The sequence below is a fragment of the Triticum dicoccoides genome, chromosome 3B (assembly GCF_002162155.2).
Source record: "Triticum dicoccoides isolate Atlit2015 ecotype Zavitan chromosome 3B, WEW_v2.0, whole genome shotgun sequence".
Classification (NCBI taxonomy): Eukaryota; Viridiplantae; Streptophyta; class Magnoliopsida; order Poales; family Poaceae; genus Triticum; species Triticum dicoccoides.
In genome coordinates, this window is record NC_041385.1 from 651,987,354 (window position 1) to 652,009,130 (window position 21,777).

The 21,777-nt window shown below is 39.7% G+C and overlaps 1 long non-coding RNA gene across 6 annotated transcripts; it reads right to left on the reverse strand.

The window, feature by feature from the left end:
- Positions 1-16,192: 16,192 nt before the first annotated feature.
- Positions 16,193-21,345, reverse strand: LOC119277642. 6 transcript variants are annotated; one of them, XR_005137247.1, is made up of 7 exons: positions 20,506-21,345; positions 20,351-20,411; positions 19,989-20,101; positions 18,918-19,615; positions 18,245-18,495; positions 17,669-17,735; positions 16,193-17,120 (listed from the first exon to the last, which is right to left on the reverse strand). It is a non-coding gene; the product is annotated as an uncharacterized LOC119277642 (long non-coding RNA). The 6 variants fall into 6 exon arrangements; XR_005137244.1 differs by having other exon boundaries at positions 16,193-16,579; positions 16,998-17,120; positions 19,989-20,411; XR_005137243.1 differs by having other exon boundaries at positions 18,918-18,980; positions 19,989-20,411.
- Between the last annotated feature and the right edge of the window lie 432 nt (positions 21,346-21,777).

A 21,777-nucleotide genomic window follows, 5' to 3' on the forward strand; every position in this document is an offset into this window, starting at 1 on the left:
ACGTATCTATAATTTTCGATTCTTTGATGCTATTATATTACCTATTTTGGATGTTTATGGGCTTTACTTTACACTTTTATATCATTTTTGGGACTAACCTACTAACCGGAGGCCCAGCCCGAATTGTTGTTTTTTGCCTATTTCAGTGTTTCGAAGAAAAGGAATATCAAACGGAATGAAACTTTCGGGAGCGATCTTTTTGGAACAAACGCAATCTAGGGGACTTGGAGTGGACGTCCAGCAACGAATGAGGCGGCCACGAGGGTGCCCGGTGCGCCCCCTGGGGGTGGGCGTGGCCCCCACCCTCGTGGGCCCCTCGAGCGTCCACCGACCTACTTCTTCCTCCTATATATATCCATGTACCCCGAAAACATCCAAGAGCACCACGAAAAACTATTTCCACCGCCGCAACCTTTTGTATCCGCAAGATCCCATCTTGGAGCCTTCGCCGCTGCTCCGCCAGAGGGGGAATCGACCACGGAGGGCCTCTAGATCATCTCCAAGGCCTCTCTGATGAGTTGTGAGTAGTTTACCACAGACCTTCGGGTCCATAGTTATTAGCTAGATGGCTTCATCTCTCTCTTTGAATCTCAATACAAAGTTCTCCTCGATCTTCTTGGAGATCTATTCGGTGTAACTCTTTTTGCGGTGTTTTGTCGTGATCCGATGAATTGTGGGTTTATGATCAAGTTTATCTATGAGAAATATTTGAATGTCCTTTGAATTCTTTTATGTGTGATTAAGTTATCTTTGCAAGTCTCTTCGAATTATCAGTGGTTTGGCCTAGTAGATTGATCTTTTTTGCAATGGGAGAAGTGCTTAGCTTTGGGTTCAATCTTGCGATGTCCTTTCCCAGTGACAGCAGGGGCAGCAAGGCTCGTATTGTATTTTTGCCATCGAGGATAAAAATATGGGGTTTATATCATATTGCATGAGTTTATCCCTCTACATCATGTCATCTTTCTTAATGCGTTACTATGTTCTTATGAACTTAATACTCTAGATGCAGGCAGGAGTCGGTCGATGTGTGGAGTAATAGTAGTAGATGCAGAATCATTTCGATCTACTTGTCAGGGACGTGATGCCTATATACATGATCATGTCTAGATAATCTCATAACTATGTTCTTTTCTATCAATTGCTCGATAGTAATTTGTTCACCCACCATGATACTTATGCTATCTTGAGAGAAGACACTAGTGAAACCTATGGCCCCCGGGTCTATCTTTTATCATATAAGTTTCCCATCTACTTCTATTTTCCAATCTATATCATAAAATACCAAAAATATTTATCTTATCTTATTATCTCTATTAGATCTCACTTTTGCAAGTTACCGTGAAGGGATTGACAACCCCTTTATTGTGTTGGTTGTGAGGTTCTTGTTTGTTTGTGTAGGTGCGTGGGACTTTTGAGGAGCCTCCTACTGGATTGATACCTTGGTTCTCAAAAAATGAGGGAAATACTTACGCTACTTTGCTGCATTACCCTTTCCTCTTCAAGGGAAAAACCAACGCAAGCTCAAGACGTAGCAAGAAGGATTGCTAGCGCCGTTGCTGGGGAGGTCTTCGCTCAAGTCAAGACATACCAAGTACCCATCACAAACTCATCTCCCTCGCATTACATTATTTGCCATTTGCCTCTCGTTTTCCTCTCCCCCACTTCACCCTTGCCATTTTATTCGCCCTCTTTTTCCCGTTTGCCTCTCTTTTTCGCTTGCCTTTTTGTGTGCTTGTGTGTTGGATTGCTTGTCAAGATGGTCCAAGATAATACCAAATTGTGTGACTTTCCAATACCAATAATAATGATTTCCTTAGCACTCCGATTGCTCCTCTTAATGATGTTGAGTCTTGTGAAATCAATGCTGCTTTGTTGAATCTTGTTATGAAAGATCAATTCTCCGGCCTTCTTAGTGAAGATGCCGCTACTCATCTAAACAACTTTGTTGATTTGTGTGATATGCAAAAGAAAAAAGATACCGATAGTGATATTGTTAAATTGAAGTTATTTCCATTTTCACTTAGAGATCGTGCTAAAACTTGGTTTTCATCTTTGCCTAAGAATAGTATTGATTCATGGAATAAGTGCAAAGATTCTTTTATCTCTAAGTATTTTTCTCCTGCTAAGATCATCTCTCTTAGGAACGATATTATGAATTTTAAACAACTTGATGATGAGCAGGTTGCCCAATCTTGGGAAAGAATAAAATTAATGATTCGCAATTGCCCTACTCATGGTTTGAATTTATGGATGATCATACAAAACTTTTATGCCGGATTGAATTTTGCTTCTAGAAATCTTTTAGATTCGGCCGCGGGAGGCACCTTTATGGAAATCACCTTAGGAGAAGCTACTAAACTCCTTGATAACATTATGGCTAATTATTATCAATGGCACACCGAAAGATCTACTAGTAAAAAAGTGCATGCTATAGAAGAAATTAATGCTTTGAGTGGAAAGATGGATGAACTTATCAAATTGTTTGCTACTAGGAGTGCTCCTATTGATCCTAATGATATGCTTTTGTCTACTTTGATTGAGAACAATAATGAATCTATGGATGTGAATTTTGTTGGTAGGAATAATTCTGGTAACAACGCATATAGAGGAAACTTAAATCCTAGGTCGTTCCCTAGTAATTCCTCTAATAATTATGGTAATTCCTACAACAACTCTTATGGAAATTTTAATAAGATACCCTCTGATTTTGAGAATAGTTTTAAAGAATTTATGATTTCTCAAAAGAATTTTAATGCTTTGCTTGAAGAAAAATTGCTTAAAGTTGATGAATTGGCTAGGAACGTTGATAGACTTTCGCTTGATGTTGATTCTTTGAAACTTAGATCTATTCCTCATAAGCATGGTATCAATGAGTCTCTCAAAGCCATGAGAATTTCCATTTATGAGTACAAAGAAAGAACCGCTAGGTTGCGCGCTAAGAAAGATTGCTTTGTAAAAGCGTGTTCTTCTAGTTTCCATGAAAATAATGATGAAGATCTAAAAGTTATTGATGTGTCCCCTATTAAATCTTTGTTTTGCAATATGAATCTTGATAATGATGGGACTGTAGATGAGTCAACTTTAGTTAAAAGGCGTCCCAATGATTCGGAGTTTTTAGATCTTGATGCTAAATTTGGTAAAAGTGGGATTGGAGAGGTCAAAACTTTACATAGCATTGAACCCACTATTATGGATTTCAAGGAATTTAATTATGATAATTTTTCTTTAATAGATTGTATTTCCTTGTTGCAATCCGTGTTGAATTCTCCTCATGCTTATAGTCAAAATAAAGCTTTTACCAAACATATTGTTGATGCCTTGATGCAATCTTATGAGGAAAAACTTAATTTGGAAGTTTCTATACCTAGAAAACTGTATGATGAGTGGGAATCTACTATAAAGATTAAAATTAAAGATCATGAGTGATATTCTTTATGTGATTTGGGTGCTAGTGTTTCCACGATTCCGAAAACTTTATGTGATGTGCTAGGTTTCCATGATTTTGATGATTGCTCTTTAAACTTGCACCTTGCGGATTCCACCATTAAGAAACCTATGGGAAGGATCAATGATGTTCTTATTGTTGCAAATAGGAATTATGTGCCCGTAGATTTTATCGTTCTTGATATAGATTGCAATCTTTCATGTCCTATTATTCTTGGTAGACCTTTCCTTAGAATGATTGGTGCAATTATTGATATGAAGGAAGGGAATATTAGATTCCAATTTCCGTTAAGGAAAGGCATGGAACACTTCCCTAGAAAGAAACTTAAATTACCTTATGAATCTATCATGCGAGCTACTTATGAATTGAATGCCAATGATGGCACTACTTAGATCTATCCTCGCTTTTAAGCCTAGCTAGGGGCGTTAAACGATAGCGCTTGTTGGGAGGCAACCCAATTTTACTTTTGTTTCTTGCTTTTTGCTTCTGTTTAGTAATAAATATTTCATCTAGCTTCTGTTTAGATGTGTTTTCATGTTTTAATTAGTGTTTGTGCCAAGTAGAACCTATAGGATAACCTACGGTGATAGTTAATTTGATTCTGCTAAAAAATAGAAACTTTTTGTGTTGATTCTTTTTGCTGTAAATCAATAGACAAATTGCCTAGTACTTCCTATTTTGGTAGGATTTTTAGAGTTGCAGAAGTAATCGGAAGTTACAGATTGCTACAGACTATTATGTTTTTGACAGATTCTATTTTTCGTGTGTTTGCTTATTTTGATGCATCTATGGCTAGTATCGGGGGGTATGAACCATAGAGAAGTTGGAATACAGTAGGTTTAACACCAATATAAATAAAGAATTATTTCATTACATGACCTTATGTGGTGGTTTTTCTTTCTTGCACTAACAGAGCTTATGAGATTTCCTGTTGAGTTTTGTGTTGTGAAGTTTTCAAGTTTTGGGTAAAGATTTGATGGACTATGGAATAAGGAGTGGCAAGAGCCTAAGCTTGGGGATGCCCATGGCACCCCAAGATATTCAAGGATAACCAAAAGCCTAAGCTTGGGGATGCCCCGGAAGGCATCCCCTCTTTCGTCTTCGTCTATCGTAACTTTACTTGGAGCTATATTTTTATTCACCACATGATATGTGTTTTTCTTGGAGCGTCTTGTATGATATGAGTCTTTGCTTTTTAGTTTACCACAATCATCCTTGCTGTACACACCTTTTGGGAGAGACCCACTTGATTTGGAATTTATTAGAATACTCTATGTGCTTCACTTATATCTTTTGAGCTACATAGTTTTTGCTCTAGTGCTTCACTTATACTTTTTAGAGCATGGCGGTGGCTTCATTTTGTAGAAATTATTGATCTCTCATGCTTCACTTATACTATTTTGAGAGTCTTTTAGAACAGCATCGTATTTTCTATGGTTATAAAATTGGTCCTAGAATGATGGGCATCCAAGTTGGGTATAATAAAAACTATCATAGGAAGTGAATTGGATGCTATGGTCAATTTGATGCTTGATAATTGTTTTGAGATATGGGGTTAGTGATATTAGAGTCATGCTAGTTGGGTGATTGTGAATTTAAAGAATACTTGTGTTGAAGTTGGCAAGTCCCGTAGCATGCACGTATGGTAAAAGTTGTGTAAGAAATTTATTGCATGGGGTGCTCTTTTGATTGCCTTCCCTTGTGTGGAGGTCGGGGGCGCGTGATGGTTAACTCCTACCAACCTCCCCCCTAGGAGCATGCGTAGTAGTACTTTGCTTTGAGGGCTAATAAAACTTTTGCAGTAAGTATATGAGTTCTTTATGACTAATGTGAGTACATGGATTATACGCACTTTTACCTTTCCATCATTGCTAGCCTCTTCGGTACCGTGCATTGCCCTTTCTCACCTTGAGAGTTGGTGCAAACTTTGCCGGTGCATCCAAACCCCATGATACGATACGCTCTATCACACATAAACCTCCTTGTATCTTCCTCAAAACAGCCACCATACCTACCTATTATGGCATTTCCATAGCCATTCCGAGATATATTGCCATGCAACTTCCCACCATTCCGTTTATCATGACACGCATCATCATTGTCATATTGCCTTGCATGATCATGTAGTTGACATCGTATTTGTGGCAAAGCTACCATGCATAAATTTTCATACATGTCACTCTTGATTCATTGCACATCCCGGTACACCGCCGGAGGCATTCATATAGAGTCATATCTTGTTCTAGTTTTGAGTTGTAATTCATGAGTTGTAAATAAATAGAAGTGTGATGATCATCATTATTAGAGCATTGTCCCCAAATAAAAAAAGAAAGGCCAAAAAAAGGCCAAAGAAAAAAAAGAAAGGCCAAAAAGAAAAAAAGAAAGGCCCAAAAAAAGAAAAAGTAAATAAAAAGGGGGCAATATTACTATCCTTTTCCACACTTGTGCTTCAAACTATCACCATGTTCTTCATATAGAGAGTCTCATTTGTTGTCACTTTCATATACTAGTGGGAATTTTTCATTATAGAACTTGGCTTGTATATTCCTACGGTGGGCTTCCCCAAAATTCCCTAGGTCTTCATGAGCAAGCAAGTTGGATGCACACCCACTTAGTTTCTTTTGTTGAGCTTTCATACATTTATAGCTCTAGTGCATCCGTTGCATGGCAATCCCTACTCCTAATGTTGACATCAATTGATGGGCATCTCCATAGCCCGTTTATTAGCCTCGTCAATGCGAGACTTTCTCCTTTTTTGTCTTCTCCACACAACCTCCATCATCATATTATATTCCACCTATAGTGCTATATCCATGGCTCACGCTCATGTATTGCGTGAGAGTTGAAAAAAGCTGAAGCACGTTAAAAAGTATGAACCAATTGCTTGGTTGAAAGCGGGGTTGTTCTTGATGGGAGTATTTTGTGTGATAAAAATGAAACATAGCCTAACTATATGATTTTGTAGGGATGAACCTTCTAATGCCATGATATTTTGAGAAGACATGATTGCTTTGTTAGTATGCTTGAATTATTACTATTTCTTATGTCAATATGAACTTTTATTTTGAATCATTTGGATCTGAACATTCATGCCACAATAAAGAAAATTACATTGAGAATTATGCTAGGTAGCATTCCACATCAAAAAAATTGTTTTTATCATTTACCTACTCGAGGACGAGCAGGAATTAACCTTGGGTATGCTTGATAAGTCTCCAACGTATCTATAATTTTTTATTGTTCCATGCTATTATATTACCTGTTTTGGATGTTTATGTGCTTTACTTTACACTTTTATATCATTTTTGGGACTAACCTACTAACCGGAGGCCCAGCCTGAATTGCTGTTTTTTGCCTATTTAAGTGTTTCGAAGAAAAGGAATATCAAACGGAGTCCAAACGGAATGAAACCTTCGGGAGCGATCTTTTTGGAACAAACGCAATCCAGTGGACTTGGAGTGGACGTCAAGCAATGAACGAGGCGGCCACGAGGGTGCCCGGCGCGCCCCCTGGGGTTGGGCGCGCCCCCCACCCTCGTGGGCCCCTCGAGCGTCCACCGACCTACTTCTTCCTCCTATATATATCCACATACCCCGAAAACATCCAGGAGCACCACGAAAAACTATTTCCACCACCGCAACTTCTGTATCCGCGAGATCCCATCTTGGAGCCTTCGTCGGTGCTCCGCCGGAGGGGGAATCGACCATGGAGGGCCTCTTCATCATCTCCAAGGCCTCTCCGATGAGTTGTGAGTAGTTTACCACAGACCTTCGGGTCCATAGTTATTAGCTAGATGGCTTCTTCTCTCTATTTGAATCTCAATACAAAGTTCTCCTCGATCTTCTTGGAGATCTATTCGATGTAACTCTTTTTGCGGTGTGTTTGTCGAGATCTGATGAATTGTGGGTTTATGATCAAGTTTATCTATGAGAAATATTTGAATCTCCTCTCGATTCTTTTATGCGTGATTAAGTTATCTTTGCAAGTCTCTTCGAATTATCAGTTTGGTTTGGCCTACTAGATTGATCTTTCTTGCAATGGGAGAAGTGCTTAGCTTTGGGTTCAATCTTGCGGTGTCCTTTCCAGTGACAGCAGGAGCAACAAGGCATGTATTGTATTGTAGCCATCAAGGATAAAAATATGGGGTTTATATCATATTGCATGAGTTTATCCCTCTACATCATGTCATCTTTTTTAATGTGTTACTCTGTTCTTATGAAATTAATACTCTAGATGCAGGCAGGAGTCGGTCGATGTGTGGAGTAATAGTAGTACATGCAGAATCGTTTTGATCTACTTGTCACGGATGTGATGCCTATATACATGATCATGTCTAGATAATCTCATAACTATGCGCTTTTCTATCAATTACTCGACGGTAATTTGTTCACCCACCGTAATACTTATGCTATCTTGAGAGAAACCACTAGTGAAACATATGGCCCCCGGGTCTATCTTTTATCATATAAGTTTCCCATCTACTTTTATCTGCATCTTTTATTTTCCAATCTATATCATAAAAATACCAAAAATATTTATCTTATCTTATTATCTCTATTAGATCTCACTTCTGCAAGTTACCGTGAAGGGATTGACATCCCCTTTATCGCGTTGGTTGCGAGGTTCTTGTTGGTTTGTGTAGGTGTGTGGGACTTTCGAGGAGCCTCCTACTGGATTGATACCTTGGTTCTAAAAAACTGAGGGAAATACTTACGCTACTTTGCTGAATCACCCTTTCCTCTTCAAGGGAAAAACCAACGCAAGCTCAAGACGTAGCATTATCGCACACGGTTCAAGAATGTAAAATGTGTGCAGTGCCTCTACTAACGCCAACGTGTCCATTTTCATAACTGTGTGCGATTGGTATTCCTATCACACACACACTAGTTTGAAATGTTTGTCGTATTACCATCAATCGTACACGCATATGAGTCAAAACTGTGTGTGCCTCCGTCGGGCATCGCAAACGTTTCACGTCAAAGAACCGTTTGTTCTCTATTTTTCATCGCACACATTGGTTTCTTTCTAACTGTGTGCACATTACTTTATTCGCTCCTGTATAATTTTATTTTTCTCTATCATTTATTATTTGAATTTGAAATTTTGAAATATGAAACGTGGAATTCAAATTCTCAGCACAATGATTCAACAATGAATCCATAAATAAAATTGTCATTACAATATGTTTAGTAATTATAGGATTAGACAACAATTAACTATGATGAACCATAATATTTAGAGGCGGTAAAGGTGAAGAGACAAGTGTAAATAATTTTGACTACCGATGATGTTGAAGAAGCGGAATGCCCATAATGTGCCTTCCTGCATGCCATAGGCACGAACAACTTTTGTCCAACTGATATGTCTCCAATGTATCTATAATTTTTGATTGTTCCATGCTATATTATCATTCTTGGATATTTTACAATCATTTTGTAGTCATTTTATATCATTTTTTGTACTAACCTATTGACATAGTGCCCAGTGCCAGTTGTTGTTTTCTGCATGTATTTTACATCGCAGGAAATCAATACCGAACGGAGTCCAAACGCAGTGAAACTTTTTGTGTATTTTCTTTGGTCCAAAATACATCCAGTGGGCTAGGAACACACCTGAGGGGAGCTCCAAGGGGAGCACAACCCACCAGGGTGCGCCTGGGGGCCCAGGCGCGCCTCGGTGGGTTGTGCCCTCCTTGTTGGCCTCCCGCACCGCCTCTTTGCTCTATAAATACCCCAATATTCCAGAAACCCTAGGGAAGTCGACAAAAATCAATTTCAGTCACCGCAGAGTCCAGAAACACCAGATCCAATCTAGACACCATCTCTGAGGGGTGCATCATGTTCATTGGTGCCTCTCCGATGATGCGTGAGTAGTTCTTTGTAGACCTACGTGTCTGTAGTTAGTAGCTAGATGGCTTCCTCTCTCTCTCTTGATTATCAATACAGTGGTCTCTTGGAGATCCATATGATGTAAGTCTTTTTGCGGTGTGTTTGTTGGGATCCGATGAACTTTGAGTTTATGATCAGATCTATGTTTTTATCCATGAAAGTGATTTGAGTCTTCTTTGATCTCTTATATGCATGATTGATTATAGCCTCATATTTCTTCTCCGATATTCGGGTTGTTTTTTGGCCAACTTGATATATTTATCTTGCGATGGGAAGAGGTGCTTTGTGATGGGTTCGATCTTACGGTGCTTGATCCTAGTGACAGAAAGGGAAACGACATGTATGTATCGTTGCTGTTAAGGATAACAAGATGGGGTCTATTTCTACATAAATAGATCTTGTCTACATCATGTCATTGTTCTCATTGTATTACTCCATTTTCCCATGAACTTAATACACTAGATGCATGCTGGATAGCGGTCGATGTGTGGAGTAATAGTAGTAGATGCAGGCAGGAGTCGGTCTACTAACCTTGGACGTGATGTTTATATAATGATCATTGCCTGGATATCGTCATGATTATTTGAAGTTCTATCAATTGCCCAACAATAAAAATTTTCCCATCGTTTGCTATTTTTCTCGAGAGAAGCCACTAGTGAAACCTATGGTCCCCGGGTCTCTTTTCATCATATTTGTCTTTGTGGTCTATTTTCCTTTGCTTTTATTCAGATCTATTAAACCGAAAATACAAAAATACCTTGCTGCAATTTATTTGTTCCGCGATCTATTTATCCTATCTACCACTTTTGTCTCACGTTATTTGCCTATCTTGAGGCGCCGTACTCGAAAGGGATTGACAACCCCTTTAACACGTCGGGTTGTGAGTATTTGTTATTTGTGTGCAGGGGCTATTTATATGGTGTGACGAGGTTCTCCTACTGGTTTGATAACCTTGGTCTCATCAATGAGGGAAATACCTACCGTCGCTATACTGCATCACCCTTTCTCTTTGGGGAAATACCGACGTAGTTCTAGCAGACATCAAAAGGAATTTCTGGTGTCGTTGCCGGGGAGGATCTTCAACATCAACCAGGTTCCTAATCACAAATCTCATCTCCTCGCAATTTACATTATTTTCCATTTGCCTCTCATTTTCCTCTCCCCCACTTCACAAAAACTTGCCTTTTTATTCGCCCTCTTTTTCGTTCGTCGTTTTCTCGTTAGATCTGTTTTTGTGTGCAATCTTGTCTACCACTTTTTGTCGTTATGGATAGCTCTTCCTCTATTGCGCACACCCCTGAGAACGAGGTTCTCAACTTTGAACAAAGGGTAGGGGAGAACTTAAAAGATGCTTGGTGTAGGATTTGCAATGCTAATAATAGATCTATCCGTAAGCAATCTACCGTTGTTCTTCTTCGTTGTTTTTATGTGGGCATCACCACTTGGTATATATTCGTCCTTGATACGATTACTGGTGGAAATTTATTGATGTGTCCTTCTGTAAGGGCATATTTATCCCTCAGCTGTTTTGGTGATTGATGACAATGCTTTTGTGGACTAATCGTGTGCCTTGAGTTTCTCAGGTTCTTCATCTCTAGGCACGAGACGATTCGGTGCCCCTCGGATACTTTTGAAGTCGGCGTTGTTCTACGTTTCTCTTTGATGGATTTGAGTCGTAGGAGAGCCGTACTATTAAGAGGGGGTCCACATCGGAAAGGTTTGGGTGGAATCAACACGTACACTTGTTCCTCCTTTCCCTGCATTTTGGAGCTTCCCTTTGTTATCTTGGTGGTGCAGAAATCTGACTCGGCTACTGCTGTACTTGCGGTAGTACCGCAAGTACAAGCGGTAGTACCGCTGTGTGTCACGGTAGTACCACTCACATGGAGCGGTAGTACCGCGGCTCCCAGGCCTTGTGCCGCTCCGGTGCGGTAGTAGGGGCGGATGTAATTTTTTACATCCGCGCCCTCCACGGTAGTACCGCTCGTCCAGCGCGGTAGTACCGCGGGGGCCCACGGTAGTACCGCTCCCTAGGAGTCGTAGTACCATGGCCCTCCTACCTAGTACCGCAGTGTCACGGTAGTAGGCGCGGATGTAATTTTTACATCCGCGCCCGCACGGTAGTACCGCGCCCCGCGAGCGGTAGTACCGCGTCGGATTTTTGTACCACCTCAGTTTCAGCGGAAGTAGGCACAGATGTAATTTATTTCATCCGCGCCCTTCCCAGGCCGTGACTTTCCTGCCTTGCGGTAGTACCGCAAGTGGATGCGGTAGTACCGCGCAAGCGGTAGTACTGCCCCCTTGTCAGGCTAGTTCCGGCCTGTGCTGCTGTCGCGGTAGTACTGTGGTAAGCCACGGTAGTACCGCATAGCCTCGCGGTAGTACCGCGCCCTTGGAGCGGTAGTACCGTGTGTCGCGGGCTGAACATGTGGATAACAGTTGGATTTTTTCCACGACTATATAAGGGGTGTCTTCTACCTCTAGTTGACTACCTCTTCCACCTCTAAGCTCCATTGTTGCTCCAAGCTCCATTTTCACTCGATCTCTCTCCCTAGCCAATCAAACTTGTTGATTTGCTCGGGATTGGGTGACAAGTGCCCGATCTACACTTCCACCACAGGATATTTGATTCCCCCCACTTATCCCTAGCGGATCTTGTTACTCTTGGGTGTTGAGCACCCTAGACGGTTGAGGTCACCTCGAAGCCATACTCCATTGTGGTGAAGCTTCACGGTATTGTTGGGAGCCTCCAAGTGTTGTGGAGATTGCCCCAATCTTGTTTGTAAAGGTCCGGTTGCCGCCTTCAAGGGCTCCAATAGTGGAATCACGGCATCTCGCATTGTGTGAGGGCGTGAGGAGATTACGGTGGCCCTAGTGGCTTCTTGGGGAGCATTGTGCCTCCACACCGCTCTAACGGAGACGTGCTTCCCCTTAAAAGGAAGGAACTTCGGTAACACATCCTCGTCTCCACCGGCTCCACTCTTGGTTATCTTGTCCCTTTACTTTTGCAAGCTTACTTGTGCTATATCCATTGCTTGCTTGTGTGCTTATTGTCTTTGCATCATATAGGTTGTCCACGTAATTGCACATCTAGACAACCTATTTCATTCTAAGTTTTAAATTGTTAAAGAAAAGTCCAAAAAGTGTTAGTTGCCTATTCACCCCCCCCCCCTCTAGTCACCCATATCGATCCTTTCACCTTCTCTTGATGCTTTTAATGCTTTGGGAAATTTAGTGGGTTCACCCCCTCTCATGATGAATGAAACAATCATTAGCCTTGAGCATGTTATGGAAAGACTAGATGCTATCGAAAAGAAAATGCTTACCGGAGAACATATTGAGAACTTGGATAGAAAAATGAAAAACAATGCTACTAAAATTGGGTCAAAAGCAGGAGACGTTTTTAAGTTGCTAAAAGAAAAGGGGACTATAATTCATGAAAGAATCGAAGAAAGCCCGTCTAGGATTGATAAACTAGAAGAATTTTTTTCTAATCTAGGTTCGGCTTTTGCTTCCGTTAAAACTCCCGTGAAAATTAGTAAGACTACTCAAGTCACTAAAAACAAGGGTGCAACTTCTAGCAATGATAAAGGAGATCTTAAGATGAATAGTATACATCCCAATTTTACTGAAGTCATAAGAGACCCTTTTTGCTAAAAATAAGTTTTTCAATCTCATGCCTAGAAGTATTGTCGCTGAGAATTTATATGAAAAATCCTTGAAAAATCCTAAGTGTTCTATCAAAGAATTGGAGGATAAATATGACAACACTTAGATCCTACACGTTATGCCTAGCTAGGGGCGTAAAACGATAGCGCTCGTTGGGAGGCAACCCAACTTGTATCTTTTTGCCTTTTGGCTTTCTTGTTGTTTTCAATATAATACCGAATTATACCTCTGGTTAGATGTGTTTTTGAGGTTTAAATTAGTGTTTGCGCCAAGCAAGGCCGTTGGGACGATTTGGGTGAGAGTTGATTTGATCTTGCTGAAAAACAGAAACTTTTGTGCTCACGAAATTATTATTCATTTTAACAGAAGAGTGATTTTGAGTTAATTCTTTTTGCAGAAGATTAATAAATAAATTGCTCACGTCGTCCTAATTGTTTCAGAATTTTTGGAGTTACATAAGTATTCGAAGTAGTCAGATTACTACAGACTGTTCTGTTTTTGACAAATTCTATTTTCTTTGCATTGTGTGTTTGTTTTGATGATTCTATTGTTTTCTTTGATGAGTTTTTGACATAGAAAAGTAGGAATATAGTAGATATAATGCAAAAATAAAATATGAATAGGTTCACAACAGTACTTATAGTAGTGATTTGATTTCTTATACTAACAGATCTCACAAAGGTTTTGTTGAGTTTTGTGTGATTGAAGTTTTCAAGTTTTGGGTGATCTTACGATGGATGAAGGAATAAGGATTAGCAAAAGGCTAAGCTTGGGGATGCCCGAGGCACCCCAAGATAATATTCAAAGAAGTAGCAAGCAACTAAGCTTGGGGATGCCCCCGAGTGGCATCCCCTCTTTCTTCTAACAACCATTGATATTTTACTTGAAGCTATATTTTTATTTGTCACATATTATGAGTTATGCTTGGAGCGTCTTGTATGATATGAGATTTTGATTGTTTTTCTTTGTGTTTTAAGTCTTGAATCCCTGTTGGATGCACGTTTTTGATAGAGCCAAAAAAATGCTATGCTTGCTCCTATGCTTCACTTAAATTTTTAGAGCCATGGACTTGCTCTAGTGCTTCACTTATATCCTTTCAGCACGGTGTGCTTTGTTATTTCTAAAGAAATGCTCTCATGCTTCACTTAGATTTATTTGGGAGTTAGTAATTTTTAAAGAAATTCTCTCTTGCTTCACTTAGATTATTTTGAGAGAAAGAAATATTACGCTCATGTTCTTCACTTATATTTGTTTGAGCTTATCAAAAGCAACATATAAAAAAATAGTCCCAATGTGATAGATATCCAAGGAGGATATAATTAAAACTTTCATGAAGATCATTGGACAAAATAAACTTGATTCTTAGTAATGGTTTTGAGATATGACGATATGATATGTGATCATGTTGATGAGTAATTATGCTTTATTAAGAATACTAGTTGACACGTTGCGCCAAATGGCGCAGAGACCTGCTGAAGACATGTTGTCGATGAAAATAGTTTCATGCTGCAAGAACCTTCAACTAAAGTCATGTTCATGATGAAAATAGTTTCCTTTACTAAGGACAGGCCATATATATACAGTCGGTTTAGTTGTGGTCTGCTAAATCCATATGTGCCTTGAAAAAAACATGGTTGCAGAGCCTCACATGTTTTAAGTATGAATAAGAACTACAGACTCTTTTTGTGCGATTCAAACACATTTCCAGAGTTTTTATTTCTTAGTACATGTTGTCTAAAGTAACACTTGCCCAGAGAGAGAGAGAGAGAAGCATACCCCACTCTCATTATGATTATTATTAAAAGGTATTAAATTCGAAATAAACAATTTCATTTACTTGAAGCACTCGAAGAAAGAGAACTTAGAAATACTTTTACGCAATGCTCATTTAACCTGTGAAGGACTACGCAGTGCTCATTTAACTTGTGAAGGACAAAAATATTCCACCATCTCTGAATGAACTAAATAAGAAATATATGCAGTAAATTCATTCAAAGTAGAAAAGGGATCTTACATCAAATACGGCATTACAACAAACATGGTGTTATCTTAGTAAAAGAAATTACATCATTAGAAGAGAAAAGGGAAGAAAACCAAACATGAGATTGAGATTAATACATCTAGGAGGAGGTCGTAGACATCACTGTGATCATTTTGCGGCCTGGGGAGCAAGGATCCATGGTTTTTATATGCCTTGTCCAGCTGCTGGAGTAGGTGACAAGGAAACGTCGTCTCTACCATCTCGATGGCTTAGACCCAGGGAGCCAGGTGTTCATCTCGGCCCTCCCCAGCTTCCATCAATGGATTTTTATAGTCAAGGTTAAAGACTAAGAGGCCCTATGCATGTTCAAATATGCGAGAAGCATATACAATACAAATCAAGAAAAAGAAAAGAGAAGACCACAAACATTACAAAAACACAATTTTGACAAATTATCTCTATTGTAAAATTGAGGGAGTAACTCATTATTCAAGAGAAACCGTTGCGCCAAATGGCGCAGAGACCCGCTAAAGCCATGTTGCCGATGAAAATAGTTTCATTTTGCAAGGACATATGGCGCAAAGACCCGCTGAATCCATGTGCGCGCTGAAAAGGAAATCCATGGTTTAGTTGATTTAGTTGTAGAAAAGTGCATGTGGTAACAAATTTAAACCGGGGGCCTTTAATAAAAAACGATGGATGCTTGTTGTCAATAATAAGATGTATAATAACATTACCCATTGCGCCAGATGACACAAAGTCCCATTTCAAACGAAGAGCTATTTGAAAATAATTGACAATTTGGCAATAATAAGGATCTTTTCAATAACGAAAATTGGAAGAAACATAGCCTCAAACTATGTAATAGGGTTTTCAAAATGCAGGCATTCTCTCCATACAATTCTGCTACGAGCTGAAACTTAGAAATCCAGATCACACTTTGTCCTCGATACGTTGTTAGTAAACTATGCCCTCCCACTCCTCTGAATACATAGCGTTTTATCCTTCACAACCCCTTTATATTTCAGATGTACCATAATTACTTTTTTTAAAGGAGCTTAACAAACAATGCCTTGCAGAACATTTTTCATCTCTTCAGTGATGGAGCCACTCTCTATAGCCATCTCTTATTTCTTGAAGGGAACTGGACAAACAATGTTGAACGCCATGTTTATGACATGTTGTTCTACTATAATACAAGTGCAAACATGAAATGAGAAACCAATTGAAGAAACAAGGACTTGTTGGTCTGCTGAAATTTAAGGCAAACTTGAAAAGGAAGGGCAAACCAAGATTGACAAGTACCACATCATGAACAAACATTTACAACAGATAAAGAAGTGACAATAAACAAGTTTTTCAAGATTTACAATCAACAGCATGATTTGGCTTCTTGCTCTAAAATAGAAACATCTGCAGCACTAACTTGGGGACAATCCCACCAATTCAACGACAATGGACATATTTTCTTCACTCCTTTGCGGTTACCAATCCTTCTTTCAGTAATCTGAACACAGCGTCAGTAATGCCAAGGCAAATACCATGATACTCTGTTCATGGTCATCTCCTTATTGAATAAGTAAATGTAAAACTGGCCTGCAAGATAAAAGCATTTCCCGAATGTACAACCTAGGTTCGTCGGTGCTCTTAATATTCAATTACTGGGAATACCGCAGGATGAAATATAGTGTAGACTCCAGATCTTATAAATTTTAATACATTCAACAACTAAGATTTTGAGCCATGAGATTATATGCCAATAGTTATATTTAAGCTTGTTAGAGCATATATCAATCATAAAAAGGCAGAAAGAATAAGCTCCGGGACACAATAAGGGCTTAAACTACTTATTTGAAAACAGTGAAACAATTTATTAAATCTAACTAATTTTAAATGATCCAGTTTTAAGAATTAATACAGTAAAACTAAGAGAAGGCTACAAAATCATCAATCAAGAAAATTCTACCGTATAAACTTGACAATTAGAGACAATTGTCACTGCTCCGTCACATACCGTGGTCGAGATGAGCAATGACAGACATGTTATGGATATTTTTTATCCATAATTCCGTAGAGCTCCTCCGTTCTAAACTTCACCATCTTGACTGCTTTTGAATGTCAGCCGAGAATACCATTCCTGCTCTAATAATAGCAAGCTATCAGAACCAAGCAATAATATAGTGTGAATAACTGGACATGGAAATCTGATAGTAATATACTAACGATCCTTTAAAGTAATTAAGACCACAATTGTCTACTCAAAGCTCAAAAGCGCACTTAACAATGGTGTACAACAATTAGTTTTATACACTGCCACCAAAATATTTTAACCAACACTTCCACCAATAGCCCCGGTGAAGTGAAATATATATAATTAATATGGTCAATGGAGCATATTATAATTAATGTATTAGAACTAATAACAGTGCGCTGAGAAGGCAGCCATAAAGCAAGAACAACCAATGTTAAGAGCACTGACGATCACAGTAATAAGAAAAAGTATCACATGGCAATAAGAAGGTAACCTAATCCATTATGAAGAGGATGCAGATGGAAAGAAATGTAATCCAAAAAATAAGATTAATATAGACAAGCCTCCAAAATTGATACTACTATTGACACACCTCCAACACTAAGACTATAGACATGCCTCCGAAAGTAAGACTAATGGAACACAAAGTATACCTCCTGCAATTTCTTCCATCTAATTCCTTTTGATTCTACGGGAAAAGGTTGCAACATGAGGAATAGCCTGTAGAAATAGATAGATCGAATGATGTACAAGTCGAAAAATGTTACTGCTAGCCATAGTACATACAATCTATCTCTTATTGTACTTTTTGCAACATGCTACGACTCAGAGCACATACATGACATATCGTGGTAATTCTACAATTGTTACTATCGACTAAAATGAGTTGTACAAATTTTTACCGGTAAATCAATTCAGTTTACGTGTAACTAATAAAATTTTACAGGTAAATGTTGTAATGATATCATGGTGGCGCAAGCATAGAAGTTGTTACAGAGTGGAAAGAACAGTTTAGATTTTCAGTACTGAATATGGCCTTCTAGCATTGCAAAAAGCTACAGTTGAGCCTCTCTCATGCTAATTAACTATGTTGAAGCTAGTGATAAAAAACTGCACATGAAAAACAAAGGAATGTTCAGGGAGCAAGTAGAAAACCTACACTTACACGCGAATTTGATACTGAAGTGCAGGGGCTAAAGATAAAGATGGTTGCAGTACATGATACTTACAAATGGAATTACTGTAGTCCAAGGAATAATCGCCACCACAAAAGGCGAGAAAATAGAAGCTTCAGCTAGCACCGAGTCATAACATGATAGTAGATAGCTCCAAGAAGAAATAGATTATATGTCCTTTGAGCCGCCACTAAGTTGTGAGTTTCTTAGCAGCCACAACTTCCCTTTGAACCGCCATAGCCACTGTTTCCACATGTGTAGGTTGCTGCTGCCAACAACTCTTACTTATCTGCACCATCCTAGTTCTGAAATTAAAGGAATGAAGCACAAAGTTTAAAGATTTAAGAGAATGGTAAACAACTACGGGTTTCAAAGGTGTGGTGAATTTTACTTGCAAATCTACATATGTAGACCTCATTGTGTGTTATACGAAACAACCTATAATGTAAAGGATAGCGATGCCAAAATAACTAAGATACATACTCTTATATTACACGCTTTCAAACATGACTGTCGCTACTTTCGCGCCACATGTATTTCTATGGGAAAACATGCTGATTTGTCTAATGTAGTACGTACTTGGCAATAAAAATGATTATTATCCCTGTAGCAATACTGATAATCAAAGAAAAGTATAGAATTGAAAGCCATATCCCGAAGGGATGTATACTAAAGCAAAATTTACCAATCAACGGATAGTGACTAATATTATATCATTAGGTGATACCTTAAGTTCCCCTCCATTGTATTACGCAATGAACGCCCAGATAGATTTGATGAAGCTTCAATTCTGTACTGGGATAGAGATGGAATATATTTATCTTGCTCAAACATAAACCCAGAAAGTTAGAAAAAATTAATAGAAGGACTGCACAAAAATACGAAAGAACCAATACAGCTGATAGTTGCCTTTTCTCCATATATGATATACCTGAGCATGTAACCTATTCTTCTACAAGATCTCCTTGCCTTTCTAATGGTAATTTCAAGATTCAAATATCAGATATCGTGCTCGCAGATTTGGTGTAGACTATAGAAAGTGTGATATGACCAGAATATCAGCTGGTATGCTCAATATTGGGGCTGATATGACAAGAATATCAGTCGGTATGCTCAATACTGGGGTCGATATGACCAAAATATCATACCATACTTGATATAAGCAGACAGCCAAGACCGCAATATCGGCTGATCCAGACGCTATTTAGAACCATAGCAAAATAACTATACAATTAAAATATCCATGACTAATTTTCTTCTGTACAACTTCTTTATTTGGTTAATATTGTGAGATATAAACTTCTGATGTAAATTTCTCAAATATTCAGTATTTTCTCCTGTAACCTATATCAGCTTCTATTCCAGCCAGTGTGAAGATTCACTTTTGTAGCCACCATACAATCAACAATGTCCCAACCAATCAACCTAAACCAGCAAGGAGCATACATCACCATCGGTCTTACAAAAGTACTGGTTTCAACAATCATATGTAGAATAATTATGAATCCTAAAGTTCTATTGCATAACTATGTTTAAAAGTCACTAATAACCTGCCCAACAACACAAGCTATGGTTTTTTCTCTATATAATCATATGTTCATGCTATCTGTTTAACGGTTCATGGTATAAGTTCATCCATAAAAGGGTGTGAGCTCCTCAATATGCCAACTAAATATTTTGTCCAGTGAGTGAACTATTAACTCTCTATCATGATACTCATAGTGATATTGAAAAATAAATACAGGCCTGAATTGCATAACTAAGAGGAGAAAATCTGATGCATAAGCATACTCTTCACCTTTCAGATAATCCATATAGAGGGCTGTTGGGCTCCAGGGGAGAATCACATGCCACTTTCAGTTGAATCACTTTCACCAGCAGCAGAGATATGTGATATAAAGATGGCCTTGGCTAAAAAAGGAATCAATTAGCCGGGAATTTGCATAAGATCATTCAATAAATACCTGGTAATAATTAATTGATCAAAATTAATTGGGCACAATCACTCTAAACAGCTAACAGTAATAAACATCACCAACTCAGTTCTCTAGAAGAACAACAAGCCCGTGTATAGACATGCCAATGAGCAAAGGATGTGCAAACCATGGCATGCATACACACAGAAAAAACAAAGATAAAGCATCTGAAGGAAAAAAATACTGTGATGTCACAGTTTGTCGTATGTGTCCTCCAAATGAACAGAACTGCAGCTGCTAGCACCCTGTAAAAAGAATAGATCCATCTGACATAAATGTAAGCACATGTGACACGCATAGAAGAAGACATGAGAATGAAGGAATGGAGAAATCACCAACCTGTCAAACCAAAGCCACAAGTGGTAAACCCAAGATCAACACCTGCAAATACCACACTGGAGCATCAGAGTAGGTAACTTAGTCAAATAACAAAAAAACGAATAGGGAATCAGGGGAATAAATAGAGCAATGCGAGAGGAGAAGGGTTGGTGTGTCCTAGGCAGGAGCATGATGGCTAGGGTTTCTACATGCTGTTGGTCAGCGCTCTTCAGTAAGCCACGTCGTGTAGCCCAACACAGGAGGGCCGCGATTTGCGGACCAGGCTGTCCTCAATGACGAGCGCCACAAGGAGGACAATCTCCTCATCCCAGCCAGCCAACTCGGCCGTTGACCAGATCCGTGGAGAGATGGCAGGCCGACCTAGCTGCTCCCCACTGCTGGCCTCTTGGCCGTCCCCATCTCCTCCACCCCCAGCGAGAAAACCCGGCCTCCCCAACACTAGGTTGTGGGTGGGGACGAAGCTGTGGGGTGAGCCGGTCATCGGTGCCAAACAGAGACGAGGCAGGAGGAATAGCAGACGTCGGCGAGGTTTCAGGGCGGAGGCCATGGTGAGTGGTGACACGGGGAGGAGGGATGGAAGAAGTGGGAGAGGTTGTGGGGACCGCGGGAAAGGGGAGAGAGGAGGCAGGAGGAGGGAGAGGCGTGGGAGGGAGGAGGCAGGAGGAGGGAGGTCGGCGAGGAAGGCGGAGCTCGGGCAGAGGTGTAAAGGAGGCGGCTGCGAACGAGGAGAGGGTGCAGCGGGACGGAAGGAGGAGCGAGGCCGTGCGGCGGCTGGGGGATCGGGGGAAAGGAGGCTAGGGTTCGCCTGGTGTGGATGCGATTGGGCAAGGAGCCGCGGCATGCGAGTAGCAGATTGGGAAAATCGCTTTTGCAAACGAGCGCTGCTGACCTAGCCAATGAAAGCGTGAGATGAGCCCACCAGTCATTGGACAGAAAAATAACTGTGAGGTGAAAACCAATTTTATCAAGTATGAAGATCCAACAGCACAGCTGTGTCAGAGGGCAGATCGGACGGCCGACGAAGCCCCAATCGGGGGAGCCTCCTGGGAGTGAGTTGGCTAGCCTCTTTATTGATTTAAATTGGTGTTAAGGTTTGTGATTCCCTATGCAAGCACGAAAGTCAATAGTTATGCAATGAAATTTATATCCTAATTGTGGTGCATTATTCGGTGTTACTTATGCTTAATGCTTGGGTATGAGATTTTTCGTTTCTTGGTTGGTCGCTTCTCAATATTTTTGCTAGCCTTCATTTTGCACCAAGTATGATCACTA